Source organism: Cricetulus griseus, chromosome X (assembly GCF_003668045.3).
Source record: "Cricetulus griseus strain 17A/GY chromosome X, alternate assembly CriGri-PICRH-1.0, whole genome shotgun sequence".
Classification (NCBI taxonomy): Eukaryota; Metazoa; Chordata; class Mammalia; order Rodentia; family Cricetidae; genus Cricetulus; species Cricetulus griseus.
In genome coordinates this window covers 7,754,052-7,773,024 of record NC_048604.1, presented here as the reverse complement: position 1 = coordinate 7,773,024, position 18,973 = coordinate 7,754,052, and the positions used below count along the sequence as shown (strand labels likewise).

The 18,973-nt window shown below is 36.4% G+C and overlaps 1 pseudogene; it reads right to left on the bottom strand.

Annotated features, from left to right (window-relative positions):
- Positions 1-2,908: 2,908 nt before the first annotated feature.
- Positions 2,909-18,973, bottom strand: part of LOC100750496 — a 78,622-nt pseudogene continuing 62,557 nt past the window's right edge.

The window sequence follows — 18,973 nt, the reverse complement described above, 5'->3', positions numbered from 1 at the left end:
ATTTCCACAGAGTAACCCTGTCTCGGGAAAAAAGAAACAAAAGAAAATAAAAATAAAGTAATAAAAAGCCACATAAAGATGGAAAATACACAGAGAGTCTGGATACTATATGCCATATTGTTGTCTTTAAATTGTTTGATTGCCGAGGAAAGACTTACTGCTACTAAAACACATTTGATTATAAATGCTGCTAAATTAATCCAACTTATACATTTTAAAAATGCTCTAACTTCAAAATTTAAGTTTAAGGACAGGCTACTTAGAAATTAAGGTTTTGCTTGTATTTCCACAGAAAATGAAAAGCTATTGATTCCTTCCAGACTAAAATGGTTTGATCAAGCAAGATTCCCTGAAGCTGAGATGATTTATACAGCCTTACAGACTACAAAAACAAGGACTTGGTAAGGTTTCTATGTTTTATCATGATCCCTATGGTATATGAACATCGCCCCCAATAAGCAGGAAGCAGTTTAGAGAGAATGATGCCTGTATTCCCAAATATTGTGTATAAATGTTTGTTTTCATTTAAATGGGGTTGGTTATAAATGATAATGAGCATAGTCAATTTTTTTAAAGAAAAAAAAGGGGAATAGGATAAAGGAATGAATACTTTGCATTGGTATAGATTTTCATTTATTGATACAACTTTAAGGTCAATTTTGTGATAGGTATATGTCTCCTCTTGTTTAGGTATTGTGTTTATACAGATTTTAAAAATGATATGCATAATTAAATACAGGTTATATAATCACCTATGATAGTCAGAACTTATAATTAGGTTAGTTAGGTTTTTTAGATTTACAGAGATGTATTTGAGATGGTTAGGTATTCTTCAAACCTCTGGCATTTAAATGGTTTAGGGTTTATCTTGGCAGTGAGATACAACTGCTCCTGGCACACCAATTATGTCAGAAAGGAGGATGGGCATCAAAGAAACTCGTTATGGAGTTTGCTTTCAACATGGCAAGATTAGACATTTGAGCAAGAAACTGCTCTTGTCTGGACTATTTGTTGCTGTATAAACTGGACATGCAGGACCCACAAGAAAGTGACTGCTGAACTTTCAAAACAAGACAGTACTGAAGGATTCCTTTTAAAATGGAGAAGTGTGCTAGACACACTCTGGCCTATAGGCTGAAGATGGATGCCCCAACGTTACAGAGGAACTTGGGTGACTGTCCAGGTAGTGAGATGTCTCTGTCAATTCTAGAGTTTATATATTTTCCTTCTGTGGTCTTTGATAGAGTTGAAGACAGATAGCTATGATTATAGTTTTCTTCAGTTATTATAAAAGATAAGTTATCCTTCTTTTATTTTAGAAAAGAGGAGATGATGGGGGAAGTACTTCTGTGTATGTTTATCTTATTGATTGTTAAATAAAATACTGTTTGGCCAATGAGATAGCAAGTTAGACGGGACTAGGAGTCAAAGAGGATTCTGAGAAATGTAGTAGAGAAGTGGTGATCCAGGCAGGAAGTGACATAGCAAGGAGACTCATACTTAATCGCAGGAGAAACAGGAAGTGTCTCTTTCCCCTTTGCCTCCTCCAGCTGCAGAATGTGATCCACAGGCAAGGAAGGACGCCAATAAGTCGTCCAATAAGATAAGTCTTATAAAATACATAGATTTATGATAATTAAGACTGAGCTAACGGATGAGAATCCTAGTCATTGGCCAAGCAGTTATGAACGTAATATAAATTTCTGTGTATTCATTTGGACCTATATCGGGCGGGCGGCTGGCGTAAAGTGCACATGTGGCGATGGGGCTTGGTGGCTTTTGGCGGAATGATTTATCATAACACATACCATTTCCAGTTGGTTTTCTGCCTTATTCTTGTGGGTCAAGTTGTAATCACTCAGGCTCTATTCCAGCAGCATGCTTACCTGCTTGCTGCCATGCTTTCTGCCATTAGACCATGTACTCAACCTCTGAAACTGTAACCATTTCTTCTTCTTCTTCTTCTTCTTCTTCTTCTTCTTCTTCTTCTTCTTCTTCTTCTTCTTCTTCTTCTTCTTCTTTTTCTTCCTTTTTTTTTGGAGGTGTAAGTGAATTTTTTGTTTTTGGTTTTTCGAGGAGACAGGCTTTCTCTGTGTAGCTTTGGAGCCTATCCTGGCACTCGCTCTGGAGACCAGGCTGGCTTTGAACTCACAGAGATCCACCTGCCTCTGTCGCCCGAGTGCTGGGATTAAAGGCATGTGCCACCAATGCCCAGCGTGTAAGTAAATTTTTAGTGGGAAGGAAGGAAGTTGTCAACTCAAACAGCAGCAAATGAAGAATACATAAAGGAAGTTCCCTGTTGTCACAGACAAATGTAATCTCCAGAATACGTGACATAGGAGACATTTTGATCTGTGACCCCAAGGCTGGATGCATTAACAGCTTTCCCATTTAATCTAACACTTCTGGATTCCTACTAAAAAGGCATATGCAGTACGAGTATGGAAAAGTTGCTTCTGAAAGGAAACCCCCAAAGGAGGGTCAGAGAGGGAATGTGGAAATCAGGAAGTTATTATTACAATTAATTTAAATTGTAATATACTACATTTCCATATCTTCACAGTAATACAAAACACAGCCATTTGAAGAACTGGTTCCGATTACTTAAATACCAAAAGGACTGTCAGCCCTCTACACAAGTGTCTGGAAGTTACTCGTGTTTATATGAAATGAAGCTATTGATACTTTTCTACAGCAGGAACTGCACATCAGGGAGGCTGAGACAACACAAATCAAGGGATGGAGTTTCCCAAAGCTGCAGTGTGAAAAGACTATAAACAGTTGATCCCATACACATGAATGGGCTTCCTTGCTAGAGGAAATCCAAGCGGAATAAGGAATGGAGATGTAAAAAGGTTTTCTTGAGGGGGCGGAGGACGGCACCCTGGATGCCTTCAGTTTTCAGCCCTTACCCTGGATCACGTTCTTCTCCTGCACTGTCTGATGTCCATGATGTTAAGTTGTCTCTAAGCAACTGCGTGAGGAGGTTGCTGTCTTTGTAGGAAACTTCATTCAGTGTGTCAAGCTCTGCGATGGCCTCATCAAAAGCTGGTTTTGGCCAGTATGCAGGCAAGCTCAGGTTTATTAAGGATTTCATAGTAAAATACAGAAAAGATAAGAGCCAGCCCCAGGCGAATTGGATGTGTAGGTTGTACCTCTTTCTTGCCTGTATCAAGTGCCTGTTGGTAGGCTTCTTGGGAGTTATCTACCGTTTGTTTTCCATCATCGCCACATGGTACTTCAGCAAGATACTGGAAATAATCTCCCTTCATCTTCAGATAGAAGACCTTATTCTCTGGATTAGTTGCATTGGCTATTAAACACTTATCCAACAATTCCGGGACTGTTGTGCAGATGGACCTCAGCTCTAACTCCAGTTTCTTCCGATAGTGATAGTCTTTGCTCAGCGGCAACTTCTTGTCAGAGGTGTCAGTCTTCTGCTCGATGCTTGAGATGACCCTTCAGGAGGACCTGCGGCTTGTAGGTTCTTGTAGGCCACCGACAGCAGGTTGTGCTCGGCACCTCTTTGGACAGCTCGGCGCCCTGCTCTGTCACGGCTTTCATGCAGGTGGCCCTGCTTGACCTTCTGGATCAGTTTGGTCTTCATGGCTAAGCGAGGGCAAGTGCTGAGCTGGATTCAGAGTTCTAGTCGCCATGGCCACGATGCAAGTCCCACCACTGCCTTGGTCATATTATCTTATCATAGGGATCATGAAAAGGGGAAAGGGGAGTTGGGAGACTGGCCTGCAGAGACAGGAGCAGCAGGAGAGAGGAGAGAGGAAAATGGTGAAGAGAGAGAGAGGGAGAGGGATAGAGCAGAATAGAGGGAGGGAGGGAAAGAGAGAAGGATGGGAGGTAGGCAGGGCCATTTTAAAAGGTAACATAGTGAATGTGCACAGGTGGTGCTCTTTGTGGCTGCAGCTGAGGGCATACCCTGACAGAACCCCAAGGACAGTCCAGTACAGATGCCTGAATACTAACAGAATGGCTTACATGTGCTTGACTTCTATCAGAGAGTCCACTAATAACTCTAATTGAAAAACATTGTTAAAGTTTCCATGATGTTACAAAACTTATTTAGATACAAGTTGTTTAAATGGTAGTTGTTTTCTAAGTATCCAGTTATTTAACTTATCAGAATACATTTTCATGCTAAAGACACACAGAAAAACCTTCTGCCTAGGTTTCCATGCGGCCAAATTGTTGCTCATTTTCAAAATGGCAAACAGAAGGGTATTGGAGTCCCTATACTGTAATGTTAGATGGCAATTTTTCCTTGTTAAAATGTAAGAATTGAGTGCACCTTAGCAAAGGTGTCATAACTTATTTGTTCAAGGTTTTGACAAAATACAATTAGAACACATGGGTAAAAGCTGCCCACACATTCTGTTATACTTGTTTTCTCATTGTCTTAAACAAAATGTAATATCCATTCCTTCTCATATGAACATGTCCTAGGAAATCACCTTGTCACCATGCACACCTTGAAGAACTTAAGGTAGACATATCTACCCATGTGATGCCCCAGAAATATGTTCCTCTGTTGTTAATCTGTTTCCTGATGTGTCAAGGCCATTGCCAGTAGGTAGGGTTCTATTCCTCCCTGCCACATGTTAATATGCACAGCAAAACTTACGTGGAAATGCTGAGGATATTTAGATCATTTAACAACAGTAGTAAAGCACAAATTAACAGGAAAATTGCTGACATCATTAGTATAAAGCATAAACATATGCACATTACACATGGTAGATGCATAATATTTGTCAATTATAGTTGTAATAGGAGATCATTGGGAACACAAATCAAGATTTATGTGAAATTTTTGCTACATTCAGAAATATAGAATTCTACTTGTATACTATTTGACTTGTAAAGATGAGAATTGTGTGTACAGGGGTATTTATAGTTGACCAGAACATTTTGTGAATAAATCTACTTCCATTTAAGGGCGTAAAATTCATCTTAATATTAGTTAACAGGAAAGCATAAACTTTCATTTCTTTTATTCAAAAAGATAGCAATCATTTGGATAAAATGTACTACTATGCTAGCTTCTGTGATTTTTATTCATTACTAAAACATACTGATTCTTATCAAGCACTATGATTTTAAGTTAGCCTCAACATTTCATATTCAGTTTTTGTTATTTACACATCATTTCTCTTTATATCTTGGTTTATGCTGTTTTGAAATTCAGTTTGAAGGTACAAATAGATGTAATATTGTATTAAAAATAACTGCATCTTGACCTGGAGAAATGGCTCAAGATCACGTGGCACTCTTCTAGACAACCTAGACTCAGGTTCCATCGTCCAAGTTCAGAACCTCACAAATTTCTCTAACTCCTACTGTAAGAAATTAGACATCTATCCTACATGGGCACCCATAACATCACACACATGCATACACACGATTAAATGAAATTGAAATGAAATTTTAAAAATCATTTCATCTGTTGAAACACACATGGCCTGAAATGAAGGAGTCAGTCATTTGATGAATTTACAGGATATGTAAAAAGTTAATAGTAGAGCTCTATAGGTGAAAATGGAGAGTTTGGGGAATAGGAAAATCATTACTATAGCAAATGATTGATCGTTCTCCCTGGGTTTGACACACTTGAGTTCTTTGTCATTGAGCTTACCTTTGACAGAATGAATGATAGGTAACATTTAGAAGCTCTCCATGCATTTCTTTTCAAGCAGTTTCCAATGTATTAACATTTAATGGCATTTAAGAGGACTGCTAGGAATTGCCAGGGTATACATACTTTGTGCATTTGCATTATGTTTTGTTTTTCTTTTCTTTTCTTTTTTTTTTTTTTTCTTTTTCGAGACAGGGTTTCTCTGTGGCTTTGGAGGCTGTTCTGGAACTAGTTCTTGTAGACCAGGCTGGTCTTGAACTCACAGAGATCCGCCTGCGTCTGCCTCCCGAGTGCTGGGACTAGAGGCGTGCACCACCAACGCCTGGCTTACGTTTTATTTTTCATTTTATATTAGCTCTTCTACTGGGTTAGATTTTACTTTTTCTATTATGATTCTAAGGTTGCTCATATTTACAACAACCGATTGTGTTAGAGTAAGACTTGTACTCTGGGTGTTGATCTCATGACCTGATCATCTTTTCCAGGTCCAGTTGTCAATAATATTTCATTGAGGATTAAATTTCCAATGTATGAACATTGGACGACTTTAATGCAGCACTCCTTCTTTTGTCTATATTCTCTGTGAAATCAAACAAAGAAAGGGTGATATAGGGTATAGTTTAAAATTGCAAGTAGGTTGTTGAAAATAATGATTATACATTTAGCAGAGTAAAGAGGATAAAATTTGGTTGATGAGCACATAAAGTACAGGGAAAATCCACATAGTTGCTTTTATGTATGTTGATGCAAAAAGGTCAGCATACCTCTAGCCAGCCCACAGAAATTCCAACAATTCTATGATCATTTTGGTTCTTATATTAAATATTTGCTTAGCTTACAAAAACTTATACGGTTTTAATTTCTTTCTTAAAATCATAATATATAAATAACAAAATTTAGAAATACTAGATATATAATTCATGAGATGAGAAGGAAATTAAATATAGATATTTTTTAGTTGGAGGAAGAAGAAACCCTGGAGTCCTCATTTGGAGCTGTCTGAATGTAACTTATTTAAAGTTAGGACATGTTGAAATAGTGAAGGAAGTGAATGTAGATAAAGAACATATCTAAGGAAACAGCCTTTATGCTATACTTTTCAATTGATTATTTTCTTTTTTTAAATTACAGTTATTTATTTGTGTGGGGGTGTGAGGGGAGACACATGTTCCCAGTGAATGTGGAGGGTAGAGGACAAGTTGCGGGAGTTAGTGTGAGTGGCTGTACAGTTGGGAATTACTTTTTGAAAGATTTATTTTTTGTTTGTTTGTGTGTGTCAGGGGGTGGTCAGAATGTCACTTGTGTTTGTTCAGGGGCAGAGGCAAGGAGGTGTTGAATGCCCTGGAGCTAGTTATATGCAGTTGTTGGTCACCCAGCGTGGGTACTAGGAACTGGATTTAGGTCATCAAGATTGAGCAGCAGGAACTCAGAGCCATTGGGATATCTCTCACACTCTCCTTTTTTTTTCCTTTAAAGATTTGCTTTTATTTGGAGAAAGCTGTTGCAGTGTATTTTCAAATGGAAAAACAAAATAGGCATAATAAATGTTAATGAATCCTGTCTCTCTGTGTAACTATTGCTTCATAAATTTGTATATCACCACATGAACTTGAAGAAAAGTCTGCTATCTTTCCGAACTAGATTAGTTAAAGGTAGAGAAGGTGCTAGTGAAGAGTTAAGGAAATACTTAATAGGTATTCTTAACCTCAAATTTTATCAAATAAAATTTTCAAAACATCCTAAGCATAAATTGTCCATATACACTAATGGACATGTGTGTGTGTGTGTGTGTGTGTGTGTGTGTGTGTGTGTGTGTGTCCTTTTATGTGTGTGTGCATACGTGTGTTCACATGCTCATATGTATGTGTGTCCTCAAACATATGGAAGCTAGAGGTCAACTTCAGGGGTTTTTCCTCCTCAGGTGCCCTTCACCTGTTTATTTTGATTTTAGTTACAATGCTTCCAAGAGAGACCTAAAATTTTCCAATTAGTCTATGATGTCTGTCTAGGGACTCCCAGGAATCCCTTGCTCTGGCTCCCAGTTCTGGGATTGCAAGTATGTTTACTTACATTAGAAATTTCATTTTAATTACATCATTTCTACCTTCCATTTCCTCTCTTCCAACTCTTCCATATATCCCTCCACACTCAATTTTAAACTTACGAACACCTTTTCATCAATTGTTGTTGCATATACCCTGCCAGGTTTTTAATGTGGGTTGTGAAGATTAAATTTAATTCCTCACGCTTAAACTGAAAGTTCTTTCCTCACAAAACTAGCTTCCCATGCTGGTTTTTCTCTTTATTTCTCAATTTTTCTTTTCTTCTATCTTATCTTTTTTCTTTACTGTTTTTTTATTTTATTTGTTTGTTTGTTTGTTTGTTTGTTTGTTTTTTGAGACACTGTTTCTCTGTGGCTTTGGAGGCTGTCCTGGAACTAGCTCTTGTAGACCAGGATGGTCTCAGACTCATAGAGATCTGCCTGCCTCTGCCTCCCGAGTGCTGGGACTAGAGGCATGCACCACCAACACCCGGCTTATGATTAATTAAATTCCATGAAGTATTTATTAAATTACAGTTTAGATATATTCTAATATATTCAATGTGATGTAAATGGAGGAGGAACTTTTTTGTTTTGTCCTGCTTGCCCGGTCCCAAATAACCACACAAAAACTTATATTTATTACAGAACACTTAACCTATAGTTCAGGATTATTCCTCACTATTAACTAATTTCCATTAATCTACATTTTGCCATATGACTTCATGGCTTTATCTGTTTTCTAGCAAGTTTTGTTCCTCTGGCAGGTGGCTTGCATCTCTCCAAACTCTACCTTTCTTTCTCCCTCTATCTCTGTTTGGCTTTCCTGCCTAGCTTTATTCTACATGAATATAGGCCAATTTAGCTTTATTATTAACCAGTGAAAGGAATACATATTTATAGCATACAGAAGGATTATCCCACACCAATGTGATCCACTTCATTTTGAAAATAGCATCAAAACACATACTAATGGGATGCATAAATACATTGATGGTGATTGTTGCAACAGAACAATGTCTGTAAAAAGGAACAGTTTATAATTTTTGTCAATGAGTCTTCCTTCCTTTTTTCTTTTTTAAGCAAATTCTTCTTAATAATACTGTGTAGCTTTCAAAGTAAGAGAAGATAGCCTTTCCTTAAGAACAATACAAATAATACAACTACATTAAATACAGTGGTTGCAAATTAGCACATTTACCATTAATTTTTGAGTTCACAGAGACCCAATAATCCACTAGAAAGAGGTCTAAGAGATTACATGACTTGCAGTGATCAAAACCTTCTAGCCATTGGTACAGAAACTTCTTTGCCTACTGAAGTAGCCATTGTTTAAATGCAGATCTTTATCACTCTTTGGGGATGATAATTACTGTGATGGGCATAGACTATTAATTTTGACAGTGGTTGTCATTGTAATATTTATAAATAGCACAAGTTAAAGTAAGACATTTTAAATATAGAGTAAATGTCTTCATATTTTGTATGGATGTTGAGCTCAATGTGGGTTTTATCTCTATAATTATGTACCACGGATTTACTAAGTTCTCAAAGAAATATTTCCTATTTAGCTGAGAACTATATACTTGTTCAGTTTTGGAATTGTTTTGATTCTTTGGAATATTCCAGTCTTTGAATTTATCTATTTTTAAGTGTAAATTCCTAGATTATTACAAGTTTTGTCAGTCTCGTGTGTGTGTATGTGTCATTAACTAATACAATTTCAGATTCCAGCCTTCATGTTTTTTCCATTCTATACTCTAAAGAGTAAAAATAATCCAGAATTACAGACAATTTCCCTTGGGTATAGAGATTGGGTCCTTATTTCAACCCTCAAAGAAGGATAATGGTGTAAATTCATCCATTCCAAAGGTACTGAACTATTCTTTTAATTATGGGAAGAGATGCAGGTCTTGTTCAAAGCTCTGTGGAATTTGAATTGAGTGAGGTAAAAAGATAGGTGTTGTTTGTTGTTTTCTCTGTCTTCTACTCATTGGGCAGTTGAAATAGCTGGATCTTCCTATTGTTACTCATAGAGAGTTTGAACAAGTACTTCATGTTGCTTGTTTCTCATTGAGATTTCTTTGGTAACTATTTTTCTTCAGATAAGAGTTGAGAAGTATGTATGATTTTAGGACAAAACAAACAAACACACAAAAATAATCCCTAAGCTTGATGATCACCTGACCACCCTTGTTTGAATTTATTTCAGTGTCATTAATTAGGTAAGAGGAGAAGACTGAGGTTTCAGCCTTTCTTACATGATGTTGTTGACATCTTATATGCCTATTCAAGTACGTCTCATCTTTTCTTTCTGAGACAAAAGAACTTCATTGTGTTCAGATAGGCATTTTCAAATCATATGATGCATTTTTAACTTAATCATGGTCAATGTATATCTGATGGAGAATCTACTTAGCAGTGGGGCTAAGGAGACTCAACTTTTCTCTTTCTTTGTTTTACATTTTTTACTATGCTACTGTTCCATGTGGTACCAGGGCCTACTATAATCATTTGTCCACTAACTGGAGGAAGATGCCAGGTCATGGAAGCATGAAAAACCAAAGAATCACAGTGAAGCTTAAGAACTGTAGCTAGAGAATTACCATGATTTACTGTTAAAGAAATGCCAGTATGTTCTGAGCTAATTTGATTCCAAGAATTTTCCTCTTTACACAGCTGTACCCAACTGATACACTGAAAATATACAGTGATGTTTGCTACTTTGTTTAAGTGGATATATATCTAACTATCAATAAATGTGAAATTGATAGCCATGTCTTTTAAGCATATAATTCAATCTATTTATGGAGAGAAGGGATAATAAATGGCTGAAGTGTTTGGGGTTTCCTAACTCCCCTGAACAAAAAGAATGAAAACATCATGTGACTAAGAACATTTCTAGCTTTTCATTTCTATATTTCCATTATCAAACAAAGAGCAACCAGTCCATCTATTACTAAATCAAAAATATATCAATTTGCCTTAAATTTTAAAAGAATGTACAGGGAGTAAGAGACCTTGGAGCATTAAGTCTTAAGTGGGATGTCTTCATCAAATCCTTCCCCTCAGGGTTCAGAAGGAGAGACAAAAAGATTTTAAGAGCCAGGGGGAATGCAGGATCCAAAGGAAACAAGGCCTTCTAAACACAACAGGATTGTTGCATATATCATCTCCCAGAGACTGTGGTAGCATATGTAGGGCCACAGGGGTCTGCACAATATGAGGTCCCAGTGTTGTGAGGTGAAAGAGACACAAAACCCTCTCCCTAACACAGATTCTATTTCCAATTGTTAACCACCCATATAAAAAAAAACTAATTTTCTCTAATGGAGAGTCACTGGTTATACAAACTACTCTTAAGGGCAGTCTCCATGCCTAGTAATACATGGCTAACACAAAATGAGCTCCAATGACATTTTTGGAGGTTCTTTGTCTCATAATGTTTTGCATGTGTGTCCTTTGTATGTATATTATAGTTTCTGTTTTGTGTTTTTATGAAATCACTCTATGTGAACACGTGTATCTCTGCATCTATATGTGTTTCTTTTTCTTTTTAAATTTTTTCTTCTGCTCATTGTTTTATTTTGCCCCACTCTACCATGTTTTTGTTTTATCATATTTTTATTGTTATTTTTAAGTGTCTATTTTTCTAAGACAGAGAAGGAAAGTGTGAGAATATGGATGGAGAGAGAAGTAGGGAGGATCTGGGAGGAATTTGGGGGGAGGGAAAACCATAATCAGAATATATTGTACACAAAAAATTGATTAAATAGAAAAGAAATTTAAAAAGAGAATACCGGAAACAACTCTTAAATTTATTCATCCAGTAAAAAGAAGGAAGAGGAGAAAACATTTTCTCTCCCTAGTCCCCCCTTTAGAATATCTTACACAGCAAGTTTCCCTATAAGGTTTTATCTTGAAGGAAATTGTTTATACAATACCCCCTTTTTTTCTCTTTCTACACATATTATCATGGAGTCTTTCTTGAACTCTATAAAGATGAAACTAACGTTCCTATTCTAACCTTGGCATTTCAAATCTCCATTTTGTGATTTATTTTCTCCATCAGGCTTATATATAATTGGCATCTTCATTATAATTTACTTATAGCTTTGGTCTCATAATGTAGAAATTTTGTTTTTTATTTTATTTGATTTAGTTGAGTTTCTGGCAAGATGTACAGAAATTTCTCAAAAAACTGTTGACCAAATGGATGCATGAGTTGGTGAATAATAAAATACTTTGTTGTAGAATATTATTTTAAGATGTGTTACATTTGATTATGCTTATTTGTTTTAATGATGCAAAGATGTGTTGAATTCTTTTTTGTTTTATTTGTTTGACTCTGTGAAGCTGTGTTACTATGTCTGTCTATAACACTGGATTGGTCTAATAAAGAGTTGAACAGCCAATAGTGAGGCAAGAGAAAAGATAGGCAGGACTGTCACGCAGAGAGAATAAATAGAAGGAGAAAGCTTGGAAGGAGGAGCAAGAACAAGGAGTGAGAAAAAGAAGGGCTAGACACTCAGCCAGACATGGGGTAAGACTAAAAGTAAGATATACAGAAGTAAGAGAAAGGTAAAGGCCCAGAGGCAAAAGGTAGATGGAATAATTTAAGTTAAGGAAAGCTGGCTAGAAACAAGCCAAACTAAGGCTGGGAATTTATAAGTAAGAATAAGCCTCCTTTTGTGTGGTTTATTAGGGAGCTGGGTGGTAGGCTCCCAAAAGACCAAAGGGCAAAAGAATAAAAAAAGCCAACAACAATACTTGGTTTAAGTTTGATATTTTCCTATATGGTAATGATCTTTAATTTTCAAATAACTATTCAGAATAGGACTCAGTAATCCCACTTTGTAGAACAAGTTTTTGACATCCAGAGAGGTTAGATGACTACCCAGTATCTAAAAACAAAACAATTCAGTTCACTGGTGAAATTTTATGCCTCATCTAGAAAACGAACATCAAGAGTAAGAGAGATTTTCATCAAGCAATCCTAGGCTGACCTAGACCCTCTGCTATTTTGGGATATTTACATATTTAAGATGTTTTCCTGGTTTTATGGGTGATTTAAACTGGGACAGACAATGCTAGCCTTTTTTCAATAAAGTAAATCTGGTTCCATAGCAATTCATAAAAGAACTTAATTTCAGGAAGGGGCCTCTAAATAAATCAGCCACTAGGCCTTGAGATACCAAATATGCTAATCATGCTGCCATAAGTACCACCTGTCACAATCGTATCACAGATGATGGCTATAAAATAAATACCATATGGAGTTAAAAAGAGCCGTGGAGACAGACTGCATTGCTAAGACCTAATAACTAGTGCGAGTGAAATATTTTGTAGTATAAAGATGAAACTAATAACAGTCATTATGGATCAACACTGCTCCACTTAGGGACTCAGATTCCATTTACTCTGAGGATTGAAGAGTCTAATTTTATAGTTGGTAATTTTGTAGTAGCACAAGGTTCCTTTATGAAACTGTGTAGCAATATTTAGTGTTTGAGAATCAAATAATGTATTTATTTGTTTCTCTCTCTTCTAGAGCAAATAAAGCTGCAACTGTTCTTACCAGGGATGCCAAAGAGAAACTTTCTAAATGTGGTTTCTATGCCATCTTTTGAGGTTTGACAGCAAATATTCATAAGACAAGTAAAATAAATCCATGGGGTGATACCCATGACTGATTCTGCTCTTGTTTCACATTGAAATCTCAGTGGGCTGGAGAGATCTCTCAGGGGTTAAGAGAAGTGGTGGCTTTTCCAAAGGAATATCTTTGATTCCCTGCACCCACATGACAGCTCAGGGATATCAGATGGCATCATCTGGCCTCCACTAATACCAAGCACACAGAGGTGCACAGACACATATACATACAAAAGAATCCATACACATAAAATAAAAATAAAAAAGTCTTGGCAATATCAATCACAAACATACCTATGACTGTTTATGACAATGAGAGGTTTTCATATAATTACTCTCTGGGGTAGTCTGGGCATTGGTACTTCTTTATTTTCTAATTTTATTTTATATTCCAACCACAGTTCTTCCTCACACACCTCCCTCTGCCTCCTCCCACCACCCCTTGCCTCCTCCCAGTCCACTTCTCATAGGTAAGGGCTCCCATGAAGGTTCAACACAGTCTGACTATAAGTTTGGGCAGGGCCAGGCCCCTCTCCATGCATTAAGGCTGAGCATGGCATCCCAATATAGGGTGTGGGTGCCAACCAGCTAGCTCACTTCCAGTTTTTTGTGGTGGTCCTATTGCCAGAGATGCCTCAACTAGTCCATGCATAAATATATAAATATAACCACTGAGTCTATTTAATGTTTCTTATATGTATATGATTTCAAGGATTACAACTTGGTATTGGATAAGCAAATAGGGGGATTAGCCTTTGGGAATATAAATTATCCATCTTACAGCATTCCTTGGTTTGTCTAGGGGTATATTTTTTGTCTAGGGGTGAGGTGCCTTTAAATCCCCTCACATTTTTGCAGGCCTTTTGGTGTTGCTCTTATTCAGGTCTTGTTTGGGCAACCATATTATTGGCAATATCATCATAGGTGAAATTGCTCTGTCATTTTTTGGAAACACAATCTTACAGGAGAGTTCTTGGTCCTCTGGCTCTTACAATCTTTCTGTCCTGTCTCTGTAATGTAAGACTATTAAATATAATGGAAAAACATTATTAATACTTTAAACCTAGCAAACTATCTAGGGCAAGTGAGGTTATGGGTCTCAGAGGAGAACCTTCTACCTCTACTTTCTTAAAAAAGTGCAATATATATATATATATATATATATATATATATATATATATATTCAAAGGTAAGATAAATGTAGCTCTCACCCCTGATCAAAAAAAGCTTTTCTTTGCAACAGAAGGCCATAGCAAAAAACACAATTATCAAAATGCAGAGAAAAACTGAATATGGGGTTCCCAGATCCAATGCGTATATCCATAACACAACTCCTATACCTAAAATAATGACCTTAATAGATATTAGGGTTAGGTATTAACTTGAGTGTAACAGCAAATAGAACAGAACTGCAAGATGTTTACAAAATGGAAGCATCTTTTTCACATCATCTGATCTTGACAAAGGGAGTTTGCCAGTGATTGTATTCTTCACTAGCTTCTCTTGAGGAGTTGTAATATGTGATTCACTCACATTTCATAGTAACAGGTCTTGAAGTCTTTCTTTGGAATCTTGTCCCATTCCTTAATTATTATCTACCAATATCAGTTTCAGGAACATACTGTATGTATATTTGTTCAAGATGTGTGCACCTGGTGCCTGTGGAGACCTGAAAGTGGTGTCAAACTTGCTGGTACTGGAGTTACACATGGTTGTGAGATACCATGTATGTGCTGAGAATCAAAGTCAGGTCTCTGGAAGAGCAGCCATCTCTCTTATGATACATCTCTTTAGCCCCCATTTGTTTTTCTGTTCATACTTAGATTTTCATGCCAGGATATGCTGAGAAGCATGAGGCTTTCATATAATTGCCTACTTTTGATATTTTATATAATACATTTATTAAAAAACAAATTTCAAAAACCCCTATGGCTTAGGACACTCAGATTGGCTAGAATAGATCCAGGAGTAGAAATTCTGTTTCCCTCGGCCTTGCAGTTGTGTGTTAATTCACCATGTTATATTCTAAGTTCCAGATGCTGTGTCAAGAATTAATGACAAAATTATCTTAGAATGTCTAAATGATATGAAATTCCTCTAGGAAATACCATGTTTGGTTCATTTGGTTTGTAACTAGGGATTTATGACACTCTTCAGCAGAATTAGGCAATAGAGATCTATTGCAGGCTTACTCTCGTGTTTCTTCTATAACTGCGTCACATCCTATCAGACTATGATATTAGCCAAGACAGAGACAGGATATATGTTTTGCTGGTAGCTACACGCATCCTTTTCCATGACCATTGGAAGTACATGCATAATTCTGCTATCTTTTCTAGGCAAAGAAAAACTAAAATGACCTTGTGAAGTCTATGGAATGAGAGCGGATGAAGCCCCAGCTGTAGCAGGAAGTTCCAATTTACTGCCACTCTGCTGATTATATGCTTGTATATTTCTTAAAATAGTTAAAAACTGTTGAGGCTATAAAATATAGAAGACAGACAAGATGGCTGTGCTGGGGAGGTTTGCCACCTCATAGTGTATGGTGAAGGGAGCATTAGGTAAGTGGATTAGTGCAGTAATGACATATGAGGTAATCATGGAATAGAATATGTTTTCTTCTTCCAATTAACATGTTTCAAAATGAAGAGATAAATGAAGACAAGCTATCATAAGGCAGAAATACCCAAATGTTGAAAGTATTTGGAAAGTCTGTGCTTAGAGCAGCCATGCTTAGCTTAAATATTTACAAAAATATCTTAGTTGGTTCTAGTGACAACTATTGCCATTGGCACCATCAGCTAATGGACTCACATTGTGGAGATGATTTGGCTAATGTCATATTTTTTTATCAGTAGTGGATTTCAAGTATATCCTTCTACAATATGACACTTCTGAGTTTCTCCTGAATCGTGTATTCTTTACAGGATCAGAGAATTGGTTTGCAGAAGAGAAGGTAGAAACCAGCTTGGAAATTTGTGAGCTGCATGCCATGCTAGTTGGTTTTCATTTTCATTAATTTAATCCATGACCATTCTATATAGGCCATGTGATATTGTGACAGAAGAGATCTTTATTATACTTAAACCAGGAAAATATAATCAACTTATGTAAGGTATTATGAATTCTACTGAACAGAAACAAATCTGAAACTCTTTAATAACTTGCCTGTCCATCCTTATGGAATGCTTGTACATAGACACAAAAGTATTTTACAACTATTTTTCAAAACAAATCATGTACTTAGGAAATTGCTTGGAGAAATGAATATTTTAAATTGAAAAATACAGATTTTTATTTTTGATAATATAGTATAATTACATGTTTCCCTTTTCCTTTCCTTCTTCCAAACTCTTCAATATACCCATCTTTGTTCTTTTTCAACTTCATGGCCTCTTTTCCATTAATTGTTATTACAGGCATATATGTATATGCATATACATTACTAAATGTAAACTTCTTAGTCTGTATATTTTTACTATTATATATATTCAGGTCGGACCATATGGAATTGATAACCAATTGGTCTGCTCTTCCCCTAGGGAAGACTGTCTCCCTTACTCTCAGCAACATTAGTAGCCTAGTTCCATGTGGGCTTTCCCCCATCCACTTTAGCACCTCTATTGGTGTCCTTGTCCAGCTTGTGCTTAGGCAGAAAGACTTTATTGATGTTATTAGATATTACTGGGAAGCAAAATTTCATACCAAACTCTCTGATCCTCTAAACTAGATTAATTTTAATAAAAATGCTTTGAAAATTATTTAATTAAGTCATAAATACTTGTATCATATATAATGGCATTTTTCTTTTATTAAAAATAGATTTTCTTTCATACAATATATCCTGATTATTGCTCCATTCCCTCTATTCCTCCAAGTTTCTCCTCATCTCTGTTCCAATGCAGATCCACTTCCTTTCTGTCTCTCATTATAAAACAAACAAATTTCTAAGGGATAATAATAAAATATAATATATTATATTCAGCTAAAGAAAACATATCAAAATAGGATAATACAAAGAAACAGAAGGGAAATCTCCTAAAAAAGCCATGAAACCAGATAGAGACACAGTGAACTACACATTTGAACACTAAGGAATCTCATAAAATGGCAAAACTGGAAGCCATAATATATACACAAAGGGCCTATAGGGTACAAAGAAAACAGGAAAAAAAATAAGAATTTTTAAAATATAAAATTAAGGAAAAAAGATAAAAACTCTGATGACACTAAGAGACAAGGAACCTGCAAAGAATGGCATTAAGTTTGTTTTCTGTTGACTAGCTATGCTGAGCATGCAACCTATAAGTTTAACAGTAGTTTGTTTCTTCAGTGAGACTCCCATGAAAGAAACTAAATTTTTGTTTTGAAGTGGTTATAAATAGGAGATAACTCTTGGTTCAGGAGTAGAGTCTGTGTCTACACCTCCTTTCAGTCCTAGGAGTCCATTTGGTGCAGACTTGTGAAGGTCCTGTGCATGCTGCCTCATTCTCTGTGAATTCATATGTGCATTGATATGGTTGATTTTTAAAGCATTGTTTTCATGGAATCCTCCATCCCATCTGGTTCTTACACTATTTCTTCCTCCTCTTCCATGGGGTTCCCTGAACCCTGAGAGGAGGTATTTGATGGAGACATCCCATTTAGGGCTGGGTCTTCCAATCTCTCCCTCTGCATAATATCTGACTGTGTGTCTTTGTATTTGTTCCCATCTGCTGTAGGAGGAAGTTTCTTTGATAATGGCTGAGAAAGAAATTGCTCTATGAGTATAGCATAATAGTGTTGTGAGTAACTTTATTGCTATGTCTTCTTTTTAAAACATTAGTTCTTGTTTTTCCCCCTAGGTCCCTGACTATCTAGTCTCAGGTTTTTGGTCTCCCAAATATTATCGGGTATGGGTTACATTTGGCAAAGTGGGCCTTCAGTCAAATCAGATATTGGTTAGTTATTTCCACAGACTATATAATGAATTGTAGTTTTTTAATTTAATTACAAGAATAAAGTAAAGTCCAAAAATTAAACTTTGGAAAAAAGCAAGGAGTGAAACTTAATTTATTAAGAGAAGGCAAAACATAAGAAAAATGATTTTTTTGAATCAAGATCTCTCCATGTTAACCAGGTCAGTTTAATTTTTGCTATCCTTCTGTCTCACCTTTTTGATTGTTAAAGTTATCAGAATATGTCACCATGTTTGGCCATAATTTTTTTAGGGTGGTAGCTTCAGAGTTTTCTGGTTGAATAGAAGTGATGAAAATAGAAAACCATATGAAACAAATACCGGAAACTATGAAACACATCTTGGAAAACATTTTCAGGAAGAAAGGTGTGTGGGGTGGGGACAACTAGCTCAGCAGCTGGTGAATGATGCATTACCAAAGCTAGGGATGAATCCAGCGATTAGAAATATAGTTTGTGGGAAATAAGTCTGCCATTGGACGAACTGATGATGGGTTGTAGTGTACAAACAACTTGTGAAGGTAGATTTGGATTGAAAACTGCTTTTCTATGAATGGAAGCTCTATCTGAATATCTGCGTGGTCACTGCTGATGTTAAGCATTATAAAACTAAACCAGCACAGAATTATTTGTAACATGGGATATTCGCTCTGAAACATCATTGAGCTGTGCATGAA